The 14,591-nt window shown below is 38.8% G+C and overlaps 1 protein-coding gene across 2 annotated transcripts in view; it reads left to right on the top strand.

Moving 5' to 3' along the window:
* Nucleotides 1–14,591, top strand: part of FAT3 (FAT atypical cadherin 3) — a 489,892-nt gene that overhangs the window by 328,755 nt on the left and 146,546 nt on the right. The window lies entirely within an intron of this gene.

The raw sequence follows: 14,591 nt of genomic DNA, 5'->3' as shown, positions 1-14,591 counted from the left end.
CCAAATGTTTTATGACAGATGTTTTTTGTGCTTCATCTATTTCATTGTTCTTAACTTAAAATTAATTTTAGCTCACTTCTACAACAGTGCCTTTAGAGCTTGGGATATGTAGGTTGTGTGCTCAGTGTAATGAGGACATAGGTGAATAAGACTTGGCTCATTGGGACCAATCCCTTATCTCTTAAACAATAGAGAAGTCCTTCGTCAGGATGAAATTAGCAGTCATGGTCTTCATCATGAGACTTTTACTCACAATGAAAGGGGTAGACTGGATTCAGCTGTAGTCATAGTGGATTGTAAAAATGCCCACAGAATTTTGCAACTCTGTCTATCAAGAGGTGGAGGCTACTTCCACACCCTTTGCATCTGGGCTGGCTTGGTGACTTGCTGTGACCAAGAGCATACAATGGAAGTGACATCGTGAACATTCTAGGCTCAGGCCCAAGAGACCTTGCTTCTGTTCTCACTGTGCCTGAAATCCTGAGACATTGATCACTTTTTGTGACACGGTTATTGCTTGGTGGCAAGAGGCACTCTCTATCCAAACTGTGATTTGAAGATCAAGACTCATAATGTCACATATGCACCAAGAGGGTATGAAAGGGTTTATTACTTGCATATGAGCTCTCTAGGGAAAGCATGGTGGGCTCCCAAGCTGATCCAAAAATGGCTTCAGAAAGTAGGAAATAGAGACCTGCCTGGGTTATATGATGGTTGGAGGTGGGGCTGGATGAGGGTTCCTGTGGTTTGATCTCCCTACCAGCACCAAAGGAGAGAGTACCTGGGCTTTCTTAGCTTGCCCACATGTGGGGCAGACAGGGAAGGGAGTGGGGTGGGGCCTGCAAGCTGTCAGCAGTCAAACTGAAAAATGTAGTAAAACTCGTTGCTACTCTTTATTACAAGATGCACCTAGCATCTGAAATTATCCTTTTTTTAAGTACTTATTTATTGTTTATTTCTCTACCCTCTCCTTCCTTTACAGATTGCAAGCTCAGTAATGGCTAAGACCAAGTGTATATTGTTCTCCACTGAATCTCTAGCTTCTAGATTAGTGCTTGGTACATAGTAGGTGCTCAGTAAATGTCTGTATGAATGAACTTCTACAAGTGACCATTAGTTTTGCTGTATCCAATTCTGATGCTTAGAGTCCCATTACAGAACAATCGCACTGCAATTCTAATGATCTTAAGTTTGAATCATCTGCTCTGCATCTCCTATCAGTTGATACCTCCAAAGGAGTGGGTGAGAACTGTTAGCCTTTGGTTCTTCCCTATGCTTTGAGCTATATCCTTGTATCAAGTCCAATTGCCAGACACCATATACCTGGATTAGACTACTCTGGCTTTCCATGGAAATATTTTTACAGTATTATGTTCTTCATTTTTATTGAGGTTGTTATACTACACTGCCACCTACACCTATCTCTTACTATTTTGTGAAAGTGCTGCTCAGAACACAGTTCTCTCTATTACTAGTGAGTAACAGAGGAGAGGCCCATGCAGCAGGCATTTCAGAGTTTAGAGCTAGGCTGGGGCATCTGCTCCTTTATTAGATGAGGAGTTCAGCCAAACATTACAGAGTCGACTGTTGTGTTAAATTGTAGATTCCCTTACCCTAGATTTTCTCATGTTATTATCTACCCACTCTTATCTTTTTACCTTTCTTTTAGTGATATATGTTAGGGTGGAAAAGCTAGTAGGTGCTCACGGCACAGGTGGAGAGAGATTTCTCAAGCAGAAATTAAGATATAAAAGTTAGAAGTCGAGCAGGTGGGAGGGGAAAGGATGGGATGGGTATAGTCACACCTAATGGGTGTGGTGTGCACCGTCTGGGGGATGGACATACTTGAAGCTCTGACTCAGGTGGGGCAAAGGCAATATATGTAACCAAACATTTGTATCCCTATGATATGCTGAAATAAAAAAAATAAATAAATAAATTATTTAAAAAGTGATTTAAAGGCGGGGCTGGTGAACTGTGGCCTGTGGGCCAAATCTGGCCCGTTGCCTGCTTTTGTAGCCTGTGAGATGGGAATGACTTTTTACATTTTTAAATGGTCAAAAAAAGCAGAATATTTCATGACATGATAAAATTATGTAAAATTCTGATTTCAGTGTCCTTGAATAAAGTATCATTTTAGCACAAAAAAATAAACAAAATTTATTTTAGCGTTTTAGAGGAGGAAGGAAGGGAGAAGGAGAAAGAGCAAGAAAGAAGGGAAGGCGAGCAGGGAGACGGCGTGGCATTCCAAAGAAAGTGTGTGGGAGGTGCCAAGCAACAAGGCCAAGTGGCTCATTGAATTTAAGGGGGACAAAGAGAGAAAAAAATTAGTGATGGCTATCAGTTTACAACAAAGGCGGTAATAAGTAAATAAAAACTGCAAGAATGTCAAAGTCCAAGAGTTGGTTTCCTGCCTTTCCTTGGAGAAGGGATTATCACAGGAGATGGGCCTCTGTCCATGAGACATGGTTGAGGTTATAGCTCATTCTGCTTTTTACTCAGGAACTCTGTAAAAGCAGACTCTCAAAAAAAAAAAAAAAAAAATTTGAAAAAGAGATTTACATTCAGCTTTCTTTAGAAGTTGTGCAAAACAGAACTTCTTCAGGGTATCTATTAGTGAGAGAACTGGTAGGATTGATCTTCAACCATTACTGGGGACATTGTGGGATTAGGTATTTTCCTGTTATTTTTGCAAGGCCACCCCTTGCAATATATATACAGCCATCCCTCAGGATCCATGGGGAATTGGTTCCATTATACCCCTTGGATACCAAAATCTATGGATGCCCAGGTCCCTTACATAAAATGGCATAGGATTTGCATATAACCTGTGCACATCCTCCAGTATACCTCAGATCATCTTTAGATTACTTATAATACCTAGTACAATGTAAATAATATGTAAATAGTTATTATATACTGTGTTGTTTAGGAAATAAGAACAAGAAACAAAAGTCTGTACAAGTTCAGCACAGATACTTCTTTTTTTCCTGAATATTCTTGATCCAAGCTTGTTGAATCATGGATATGGAACCCATGGATACTGGGAGGCCAACAAATATATACTCTTACGTCTTCCCTGTAAGTCTCCCTAAGTCTTCTTTGCATGTAGGTATGGATGCTTAATCCTGAGAAAAAATCCAAGTAAGACTTGAATTTCCATTGTCCTCCTGCTGTTTAAGGGAAACGTGGTGCTTGGGGAAAAGCTGAATAATACTGTCAGGTTGTGCTATTGGGGCTGGTGTGTTCTTCACTTGTGTCTCCCGCAGCACATTTTAAGGGCTCAATAAATATGTGTCACGTTGCTCTCTCCTGGGGTTTTTTCCATACCACAGGGGCTTGACTGATGTCATTTATGACCAGAACTCATAGGGTATAGGGATCTAGAATTTGAAATGCACCCACATTCTAGAGATACCCTGGAGAATATCTTTTAAAGTAAAGGGTTGATTTTCATCTGTGTCTTCTCACTCCTTAACATAGTGCCTAACCCTCAGGCTTTAAACATCGTTGTGGAATAATTACTAATTGATCTTCAGGAGCACTTTAATATCTTTGAATCTCTGGGATTGATTATCTTCTTTTACCTAGAGCTTGATACACTGAAAATAAAACAAGAAGTCATTGCTAATACTGGCATTTTAACCTATAATAGAAAATGCTTTAAAAATATAATCCAGCTAACCTTTTCTTCAGGGGATATATGGGTACACATAAGGTGAGCTATATAATTCCTTTCTGTAAAATGAATCTATTTTCCTGCCATTTATTTTTAACATACAGTTGGAGATATGTGTTCATTGAAAAGCACATCTTAAGATACTGAAGTATGAAGCATTTGGTGATGAAGAAGGACTTGTAATTTGACAGTATTCCACACTGGATGAAAGAGTGATAAAGTGTTTTCTAACACTTAGAAATGTGCCACATATCCTCAACTATATTCATTCATCCCATTTTGTTCATCTCCATTTCCAGATTCCAGCTTCTGGAACTTTACTCATCTCGTCTTTCTTAATAGTGTCTTAATAGCCATCTAAATTTGCTTAATTTTTTTATATTTTAAAAAAATGAACTATTATTTAACTGTACCAGTATTTCAAATTCAACATCTACTACGTAAGTAGTAGATGCATTTCCCTTAATGCAAATGATATTTGAACACAGTGTTTGTTATCCCTTTAGGATTTTTGTGCAATAGTCCAGGATTCCAAATGCCATAGCTTTGTTGTTATTAAGACACACTGCATGTGTTGCAATATGGACAAATCAGGCTGATGCAAAAAATAAATGAAGTGGAAGGTTAAAGGGCCTTCTCAGATATCAATAGTAGACAAATATGAACTAAAAACCTATGTCCTTTTTGGGGTGATGAAAATATTCTAAAATTAGGTTTTGGTGATGATTGCACAACTCTGTAAATATACTAAAAACAATTTAATGGCACACATTATACAGATGAACTTTATGGTATGTAAATTATATCTCAATAAAGCTAATTAAAAAAAAAACTCTGTCCTAGTGAAGGAATGAAATAATGGTTTAGTTTACATGTACTTATAGAGGCAGCAATGATCCTAATAAACACTCAGTTGAAACAAATAGCAATTGCAACATTAAAGGTTAAAACATCAATTGTCTAAGGAATTTTCTGAAAGTTGTGTCTTGTCTGTGGCTATGGCTGCAGCTTAGGAGATATAAATGCTGCATCCTTGATGCTTTTGCCAATCAGCAGGTGTTTGTTGAGTTCTGTTGTGATAGGGGTCAAAGGTATAAAGTATAAGGCACAATTGTATCAGTTACCTATTACTGTGTAACAAAACCTGTGGCTTAAAACAATGACCATTTTATTTAGCTCACAATATTATGGGTTGCTGGGTTATTGTTCTTATCAGAGCTGGCTCAGCTGATCCCTGCCAGGCTGTTCACAAGATTGTGGTCACCTGGAGAGAAGGCTTGTTGATGACCTAGGATAGACTCATGCACATGTCTGGCAGTTGGGAGGCTATCTTCTGAGGCACTTGCTTCTCCTCCATGTGGCCTCTCTTCCTCTCTCTTGGCCACATAGTAGTCTCAGGTTTTGAAGTACAGCAAGAGCAGAAACTACAAAGCCCCTTGAGGCTCAGAACCAGGACTTGCACCATGTCACTTAGACGACATTTTATTCGTCAAAGTCAGTCACCAAGCCAGCCCAGATTCACAGGGTAGGAAATAGAATTACCTATTGATAGGAGCTGCAAAATTTGGTGGCCATTTTTACCATCAGCTACAACAATCTAGCTAAATCTGGTGTGGTGCTATCCAGTTTATCCCTTCCATTTTAAGTAAAATAAGTCCCATGATGAAGATAATTTGGGTATTGTTAAATACAGACAATCATAGTGTTGCATGTGTATTAAACTTTCAATTAATTACCCCACTGGAATTAGGCAGGGATAACAGCAGCTCTTGCTAAAATTGTCTAATTTTGCTTTGGGCTTTTGCTATAGATTTACCTAACATAAAGATTGCTTTGTAGGGGCATGAGGATGCACACCTGTGGTCCCAGCTACTTGGGAGGCTGGTGGCGAGTGTCTGTAGTCCTATCTACTTAGGAAACTGAGTAAGGCAGGAGGATCACTTGAGCCCACAGGTTCAAGGCTTCAGTGAGCTACAGTCACACCACTGCACTCCTGGGCCACAGAGCAAGACCCTGTTTCTTAAAAAAAAAAAAAAAAGATTGTTTTGTATTATTCCTAAAGTACACGCTATTAAATAGGAGCTCAAAGCCTGGGGACTAAGGGGAACACAAGATGGAAATAAAATTATAGTGGTGTGGTTAGCCCATATTGGGCAACTGAGAATCAACTATATAATATAGGGATTTATTAATATAGTCTGATTCTGGTCATTTGCCAGCGAGAACTTTTCTCACAGCAACAGGAAAAGTTCAGGAGTAGACCAAAGCATTCTTATGAATACAAGAAAACCCAAGACAAGAATGGGAAAAACACCCTAAACCCCACTGACTAATGTTAAAAAAGGAATTTATAAAATCCACAATCTCGGTTAAGGAAAGTCAAAAGGAAAATCAGAAGGTAGTCAGAAATCACCAGGTATGATCTCACGACCTTTTCAAAACTGTGAGATCATCATCCCAGTGCCAGTTGTCCCTGAGAAAGGGGCCCCTCCTTAGATATGGAAAACAGAATGTCAAGGGGCTGCCAGAAAAACCACCCCTGACTCCACTGGCAGCTGGCATCAGCCCTGTCAGAACCAGAGACCTTTCTTTGTCCACAGACATTAAAACTTTTACAGTCCAACTTTGAAAATCTTCTTCAGGTTTAAGCTTGGGTCTCACGCCAAAAACTCCATCTCTCAACTACCTAATCGAAGTGCAGTGTTCAGCCAGAGTCTCCCTGTCCCCCTGGGCATCCATTTTCTGTAAACATGGATCACAGTGTAATGGTATCAAGGAAATAAGGAAATGCCCACTTCCAAGTCATCTGATAGAAGAAAAAAGGACCTTCTTACTTTATTTTTTTTCCTTCTTGCTTTATTTTACTTTTTTTACAAGCTTATTATTTTTATTTTTTCTGCCAATTTCCCTGATGTATATTTCAGTAAAACAGTTCCAATTTTTTCCCTATTAACATTTCATGGGAGAAAAGTGTTTTATACCAGAATAAAAATGAACAATTTATTTTTACAAAAAAGAAGAAATATGATACAATCCAAATTTAGCCTATTTCATACTTTGTATCTCTAGAGAAATACTTATTATTTAAAAAAAAAAAAAACTTCCTTCTTACTTTAGAAGTTTTTTTTTTTTTTAAACCGATTCTATGCATATAGAAGTCTAGGATCTTAAAACATATCTTAAATGACATTTGCTTTCTAGAATGTTACCTTGTGTACAGTTAAGATTCTTCTAACAAAAATAGTAGACAAATTTCTTAGCAGCACACTTACTTAGGCTGATAAAGAGCTGTTATATTTTTCTTCAAATTAGACATCTCTTTTCTCTGCTATAATCCTCAGGTTAATACATTTATATAGAAACTCCTTTTCTATTGAGTCAGGAGTAGAATAATGGCACAGGCCTTGTCAGGGTGCCACAGTGGAGAGACTTTCTCTCTATTATCCTTCTGTAAGTAGACAGCTTTTAAACATTTTTGCAGTATTTTTTAACTTTTAAAGTAATGACTGAAACAATTGTGCTTTCCAGAGCTCTAAGTCACATCATCAGATTTACTAAAATACCAACTATAGAATTTACAGAACTTCACATTGGATGGAATTGTTTTAACAGCTGTGGCAATTTCTAGGAAGCTCTAGTTCAGGATTTTCCTTTTCTATATTTATAGTAGCATTTTAAAGAGGTATTCAATTTCTTAGAACCTGATGATCACACGTGGTTTAATCTTCTTATCAAAATGTTTAGTATTTAGAAAAGTATATTTTATAGTCAACACACAAAATTTCAGGTATCCCATATATTCATCATAAATACGGATTTGCTGAGGAAAGATCTAAAACAACCATATCAATAGGAAATAGTGAAATTTTGATTGCTAAATGTTAGAAATACAAATCTTAAGCTGATATGCCTATTGAGTCTTTAGTAAAAGAATAATAAAATGCCTAAAATTTAAAATATTTCAAGTGACATTCAGGAACTGGAAAGAGACTCAGATGCTTGAAACAACCCCTCTGCGCATGACATGATAAAATTTAACAGGTGACTTGCCAGAAGCACCAAATTAAAACTGAGTCACTCTGGTTGAAAGTATAAGAATGGTTAAAGTCAAAAATAATAGAAAATGACATTACAAACAGCTAAAGAAATCTGAAATGGCCAAAATCACACCTTCTCAAATAAGCTAATTTGTTATTATCTGGTAACTGGGATATATAATATATAGGATATGTCAACTTGGTAGCAGTGGGCAGACAGATTCAACAGGAGAGTGAAAACCGTCCACACCAGCAGAAAGGAAAAACAGGATGAGATTACTCAAGAGAACAGGACACTGTCAAATTCATCTTAATATTAAATCTATTCAGTGGACGTCTAAATCACTCTATAATTCCTAACTCTCAATAAAATGAACATTCACTAAAATACTGCCCCACATGGCAAAATGAAAAAACAGTCATCTAAAGCTTCTCTGAAATCTTCAAAAGCTGTTAAAACCACTCAATCTACTACGAATTTCCATTAACTTCAAAAACAGTTGCAAGAGAAAAAATGTTTTGGTAAATTTAGCACATTGATTTTTGGCAAATTGGCCTCTGGCAAACTGGCCTTGTATATTGTTCATTTCAGCATATTGATTTTTAGCAACTTGGCTTTCTTCTGATATCCAGTGCCCTCCGAGAAAAAACTGGGTAATCAAAGACTCATTTTTTAAAAAAAATTAATACTGAGTGCCAGCAGTCACTGGTTAGGAAAGTGGGTATACGTGGTAACTGAGACAGACATTGCCCCTGAACTCAAGGGAGGCACAGTCTGTCAGGGAAGGCAAACATTAAATAAAAGTGATACAAATAATTATTTAGCTAGAGTTGTATTAATAATAACTGCTTTTAAGAAAAAAAAATTGACATGAAATGAGAGTGTCCAAGAGGAGGACCCAGTAGCAGAACTTTTTATTTTTAATTGGCTTGTAATTGAAAATTCTATAAAATAGAACGTTCTGTCTCTGCCTGCCAAAACAGATGTAAGAACTGGAGCCGAGCATCACTGTGCATCAGGTGTCATGGATGACACTGTCGGGCTGCGGGACGGGCACAGACCCAGGGCGAGCGGGGCACTGCTGCGGGAGCGGCTGGCTTTCTTTAATGTCTCTAGTGTTCATCTCATGCAAGGGGCCTTTATGTTTTTCTCACACGCCTTGGAAGATGATCTTTGTCTTGAAGGCGACATCCTAAACTTCCCACGTGCTTCCTGCAGCTTACCCGTAGGCGCCGGTCTTCTCCTAGCCTGCTGCCTGCTGCTCCGCTACCATTCGCCACTGCTGCCACTAAGGCTGGTCTTCCCACTCCTTTTCCTTCTCTTTACTTTTATTCTTGCAGTTCTCTGTCACCTGCTGCTCTTCTCGGGGTCCTCAGCCTTTGAGAGAACATGCTGGCTAGTCGCTCCAATCCCGTGACTCTATACTGGCGGACTGAACAACCAGAATTCATTAGGTGTGGTCTTTGGGTCTCTGACCCTTTCCAGGGAGTGATTTTATGTCACTGCAGTGCTCTGGACTTCTTTTAGTCTCAGGTATAGTCTTTTCTAAAAATCTAAAGATTTCTGGAGTCCAGATTTGAGATCACCAGTGTTTTACTTTAATTAATACTAGAAGACAAATTATCCACGTTATTAAGAGCAGTTCTGAGTATTTATTAAATAGAATTAGTTTAAAAAGATAAATGAGAGACCGGAGATGAAACTGTATGTATAATGTGATTAAGACATTCCTATATAAACTATACATATATATATAATACAGTGTGCAAATTTGTTTTTAAAAATCAGAGTCAATAGCATTAAGAGAAGAAAAATATTTTTACTTGCAGTGTTTACAAAGAAGTTCAGACTTCAGCAGAACTGGGCTACTGGAATGAAAGGCAAAGTCTAGGTTTCGTTTGTTTTTATTGTTGTTGTTTTTGTTTTAATCAGGGAGTATTTGTTTCCTGGGGCTGCTGTAAAACAAATTATCACAAACTTGCTGGCTTAAAACAGTAAGAATTTCTTCTCTCACAGTTTTAGAAGCCAGAAGTTCAACATCAGTTTCACTGGACTGAACCTAAGGTGTCAGCAGGGCCAGGCTCCCTCTCTGGAGGTGCTTCCCACTGCCCCTCCCAGTTCCGGGTGGCTGGCAGCATCCTTGACTTGTGGCCACACCACAGCCTCTGTCTGCTCCTCCTCTATGTGTGTCTCTCTCATACGGACATTTGTGAAAATGTCATCTGTGGCCCACCAGGGTAATCCAGGATGCTCTCCTTATCTCACAGTCCTTAACTTAATTGAATGTGCGTTGAGGACAGTACTCTTTTTCCTAATAGGGTAACATTGACAAGTTCCGGAGATTGGGATCTTTGGCGGCCATTGTTGAGGTCCCTACACAGAGGTTAAATAGTTTCTGTTGAGAATCATAATTCACAGAAAGGGGCCCAAAGCTTCATCTATGCTGAAGGTAGTTGTCTTGTCCTGTTTGTTTCAGCATGTCAAGTTGTTTTCTCCCCTACCTCTGCTGCCCGATGTGCTTGGTCTTCGTGGTGGAGGACAAGGTGCCGGTGTTGCCACCTCGGTTGTGTGCTACAGACAAACCGCCTGGCAACTGCAAAGCACAATACAAATGTCATTATTATTTGTTGTTGTTGTTACTACGTGTTTATATCCACATACAGGAAAACAGACTGAAAGTTTAAAAAAGAAACCACTCGGTAAATTAAAACACTCCTCCAGTAAATTAAATCGTGCCATAATGCCATGATGGTGAGTAGGTGGATGGAAAGATTAGGTGGTCATTTTTACTTTTAAAAATTAAGTTAAAATTTAATTTAAAAAACATTTTAAACATCCATTTAACCTGAATACTCTTGAGACTGCTCTAGAATTCACAGTAAATTCCATACTCAGAATCTATGAGACCCTAGTGGTTATCTCTAAGTTGAGTAATGGGATCATGAGTGATTTTTTTTTTATATTTTATGTTTCTGTTTTCATGATTTTCCTACATTGAACATATATTACAAGTACAAAAATTAATTAAAGTTAATATATTTGTATTGGGCTTTAGAGTTTGCAAATTACTTTACATACAGTATCTCATTTACAATTCCGTGAAGTTGACATTATTTCTCCACTTGGAAGATGAAGACACTTAGATTTAGTGGGATCCAATCCAAGGCTGCAATATAGCAGAGAAAAGAACAGGTCACAGTGATTTGTATAAAATCTAAGTTGCTGTGATATTGATGAAAATCCTTACAAAATGTTTTTTAATTTGTGCTAGAAGAAGAGAACTTTGCTCATTCAAACCCAGTCTCCATGTAGGATTTCTAGAAGGTTCCCAATCTTTATTAACATATTAATTAATGTGGTAAAATTTTGCTTAGTCCCATAATTGTTGTTTCTAGAAACTTCTGAGAAAAGCCCATTTACATCTTGAGAATATTCCATTCAAGTCTCATAAAGGACAATTTTCAATAATGTAAATTTTAAAAATAACCTTTTCAACTTCCTGGCTTCATTATATGTCTTCTTATGCTTAAGAACTAATGTAGAGTCTCAAAAATGAACAGAATAAGTTATTTCCATGATAGTTGACTCTTCATTACAAAATTTGGTTTTGCATCAGATTTGTTTTTTGGTTGTCTCACCTATCACCTACCTCCTCTCCTGCCAACTTGCATTTCTTGAAGCAAAATCTTTTAGAATATTTGTGGTGCCATTAGAATGCCTCTCTGGACCATACTCTTCATCTTCACTTTATAATTTGGCATTTTGTTATTGAATACAAAAATGTGTATGAGGTTAATTGATGTTTTGCTTTCCAGTTACTCTCAAGCATAGAAATATTTCCAAAACATCACAAAGATCATTGGCTCATCGCTACTGGTGCCAATTTTTGCCCCCAGGGGATATTTGGTAATGTCTGGAGATAGTCTTTGGTTGTGAAAATAGTGGAGGGCAGTCATCTAGTGCATAGAGACCAAGGATGCTACCAAACGTCCTGCAGTGCACAGGACAGCCCCGTACAACAAAGAATTATGTGACCCAAAATGTTAATAGTGCCCATGTTAAGAAACTCTGGCCTAGATCGACAGCACCTGTCTTTTAGCTCCATTCTATAGATGTTCTGAGCTTTTTCCCCTCTGAAGGCCACAGAGATACAGACTTCACACAACATGCACTTAAACCAGGGGAAGCAGCATCATTCAAGCAATCCCGATTCACTCTCACTTCTTGTCATCTGAAAGTGTCTTGCTTTCTGGTGGCTGAAGAATTTCTGTAAGGCCTTAGATCCATTCTTTTGGGGAAAAAAAAGAAAAAGCATTTGAGGACAGTAAGAAGACCCACAAGGGCACAGCTGGTTGCGCCTTCGTCTGAATCCTCTCTTTTTATCTCTAGGACAGTTGTTTGTTTTTTTATAATTTAAGGGTGGTGCTCTGCTCTCCTCAGTAAATTAAATTGTGCCGTAATGCCAGTACCTAGCATAATGGCAGCACATAAAAGTCACTTAATAAATGTTTGTTGAATGAACGACTTTAATTGTATTGTTTAGAGTTTCATGTTGTTATAGATCATAAAGTCCAGTTGTCTGTACTTTCCCGTCACCTTCCTCAGAATTACTCTGCCTTCTAACTTCTGTTTTAGTTTTTCCACCCGTTTTATTTTTCCCCACTAGGGATCTGTTTTTCACCCATTTAATTGATTCATCAATTTACTAATTATTTCTTATGCTAGGTACTAGTAGCATTGCCAGAAAGGTGTAAGTTCTTTCAGGAATGAAGAAGCAAAACTTGAGTAAAGGCAATACTTAATTTAATTATAGTACAGATGATGGCTGAATGCTATAAGAATCTATTTATAGAAAGAACAAAATAGAATTTGAGTCACAGAGAAGGAGCTTATAGAGAGAGACCCTGTCTCTACTAAAAAATAGAAAGAAATTATATGGACAACTAAAAATATATAGAAAAAATTAGCCAGGCATGGTGGCACATGCCTGTAGTCCCTGCTACTCGGGAGGCTGAGGCAGGAGGATCACTTGAGCCCAGGAGTTTGAGGTTGCTGTGAGCTAGGCTGACGCCACGGCACTCACTCTAGCCCAGGCAACAGAGTGAGACTCTGTCTCAAAAAAAAAAAAAAAAAAAAGAAGAAGTGAAATAACAGTCCATGCCCCTGAAAGTAGGATGGAGCGTGAACAGATATTTTTCCACCCGTTACTCACTTGCTAATTCAGTAAGAATATTTTGAGTGCCCACTCTGTGTCTAGAGATACAAAGATAAATAAAATGTTGTTTATACTCTCAAAGAGCTTATGGTTTGGTGAGGAAAAAATGGACAATAAACAAACCTCTGGGCCAGTTCAATTAGCGCTTTGGGGGGGGGATCACAGAGCAGGTTTGCTTGACTTGGAGGGTGGAGAGGGGATGCAGGACAGCTTCCCCGACGGTTACCACTGAATCTGATGTGGAAAAGGACTGGGAGCCAGACCCAGGAACAACCTGCACTGCACAAGGTGCCCCAGACCTAGAGGCCAGCAGGTTTGCTGGGGGCAGGTAGCTGACTAGAGCCTAGAGCGGAGGGGAGACATAGAGAGAGGACGGAGACAGAGACAGCGGAAGCAGGAGAGACTGAGGCACGAAGCTGGATGTCAGCAGGTTTCCATATGCCCTGTTTTTGTTTGTTTGTTTGAAACAGTCTTGCTCTGTTGCCCGGGCTAGAGTGCCCTGGCGTCAGCCTAGCTCACAGCAACCTCAAACTCCTGGGCTCAAGCAATCCTACTGCCTCAGCCTCCTGAGTAGCTGGGAATACAGGCAAGCACCACCACGCCCAGCTAATTTTTCTATTTTTAGCAGAAACAGGGTCTCACTGTTGCTCAGGCTGGTCTTGAACTCCTGACCTCCTTCCCACCTTGAGTAATAAGATTACTTGTGTGAGCCACCGAGCCCGGCCCGTTTGCCCTGTTAGTGTGGATATGCTGGGGGGCACTGGAAGAAATAGAGTTTTTGGTAACCACTAAATAGATGAATAAAATAATTCTGTGTTTTAGAAGGTTTAAGGGGAAGACTCAGGTGAACTGGGCATATTCTGGTGTTACTGGCCCACAACTCATGTTTGAAAGTTCAGGAAATCAATTTAAATAGGTAGGATGAGGCCAGACTATGATGGAATTTGGTAGTCTTAGGAGTCTCGTATCTACAAAGTGATTGTGTGTTTTAGCTCCAAGTGTACAATGTCCTAGATGAGGGAAGGCTTGAGGCTTGAATACCAGATATGTGATTGTTACTTAGTTATCCAACTATAGGAAGTAGGTCTAAGGGAGAGCAGTTGAAATGGAAATGAAAAGAGATGGACAGCAGTCTTTTAGAAGAACCAACAGTTTAAAAAGGAGCATACAACTCCATAACCTCAGGTAAATGAAAAAGCACAGTGGTCCCTGGTTCAAAAAGGCAGATGTTGTTGGGAGGCAGAGACCAGAGAATCACTTGAGCCCAGGAGTATGAGACCAGCCTGGGCAATATAGCAAGACCCTATCTTTTAAAAAATATATATTTTTTAATTTTATTTTTTTATTTCTTTCAGCATATTATGGGGGTACAAAAGTTTAGGTTACGTATATTGCCCATGTCCCCCCACCCCCCGAAGTCAGAGCTTCAAGCGTGTCCATTCCCCAGACAGTGCGCATCGCACTCATTATGGAGGTATATACCCATCCCCTCCCCGCCCCATATCTGCAATTGGGAAAAAATATTTTTAATTAACAACAAAAAAGAAGGCAGATGTGGTTTGAGAGAGAAGATGTGAGTTGAGTTTGGCACATTATATTCTAGATGCAAAGGAGCCAAAAATGTGAAACTTTTCCAAGACTTTGGATATATATGAAACA

This window comes from Lemur catta, chromosome 7, assembly GCF_020740605.2.
Source record: "Lemur catta isolate mLemCat1 chromosome 7, mLemCat1.pri, whole genome shotgun sequence".
NCBI lineage: Eukaryota > Metazoa > Chordata > Mammalia > Primates > Lemuridae > Lemur > Lemur catta.
The sequence above is the reverse complement of the archived record's forward strand: the minus strand, read 5'-3'. Positions and strand labels throughout refer to the sequence as shown.